The sequence below is a fragment of the Penaeus monodon genome, chromosome 20 (assembly GCF_015228065.2).
Source record: "Penaeus monodon isolate SGIC_2016 chromosome 20, NSTDA_Pmon_1, whole genome shotgun sequence".
Classification (NCBI taxonomy): domain Eukaryota; kingdom Metazoa; phylum Arthropoda; class Malacostraca; order Decapoda; family Penaeidae; genus Penaeus; species Penaeus monodon.
In genome coordinates this window covers 492,872-493,806 of record NC_051405.1, presented here as the reverse complement: position 1 = coordinate 493,806, position 935 = coordinate 492,872, and positions in this window count along the sequence as shown.

Below are 935 nucleotides of genomic sequence, written 5' to 3'. Positions count from 1 at the left end.
GGTAAGCGGCACAAAACTAGCCAAATCAATGACAGTGTGACAGCCAACAGAATACCGTACTGGAGCGGTTGGGGCCCAGGGTAAAAACGGCCACCAATGTTGCTGTGGGACAGCAGGGTAGCAGTGGAAAATATACGACTATTGGTCAACCAAGAAAGAACAGGAGAGGTGGAAACCGTGTTGGAAAAAAGAGAGAGATGAAGAAAGAGGTGGATGTGAGGATAGGTACAATGACAGAGAGATTGTGAACATGATGGAGAGGAGAAAATTGGATGTTTTGTGTTTACAGGAGACAAAGTGAAAAGGGAGTAAGGCGAGGGATCTGGTTACAAACTGTATTACCCTGGGGAGAATGGAGTGAGGAATGCTGTCACTGTGATGGTGAATGATGTGTTGGAGGTGAAAGGGATAACAGACAGAATGGTGAGTCTGAAGCTGGAGAAAGAAGGTGTTCTGCTAAATGTGATAAGTACCCCACAGGTGGGATGTGACAGAGAAGAGAAAGAAGTTTTGGGAGAAGCTAGATGAAGCTGTTGAGTTTATTCCAATGGAGGAAAGACTCATAATTGGTGCGGATTTTAACTTACATGTTGGTGAGGGAAACAGTGCAGATAAGAAAGTGAAAGGAAAGTATGGATATGGTGCACGTAATGATGAGAGTCAAGCCATTGTAGACTTCGCCTATCACACAGACACCTTTTATAGTAAGTGTGAATCGCTCAAGGTCACATGCACAAGTGGAGGCAGGCGTACTCAGATTGATTACATCCTGTGCCACAGGGTGTAAACCAGAAGATGAACTGGGAGGAAGACAACGCCTGGGTAGATTTATCGAACATAGTGCGGGAAACAGCAAAGGAATTATTTGGTGTGACAACTGGGAAGAAGAAGGGGGACAAAGGAGACATGGAACGAAGAAGTACAGGAAGATATTT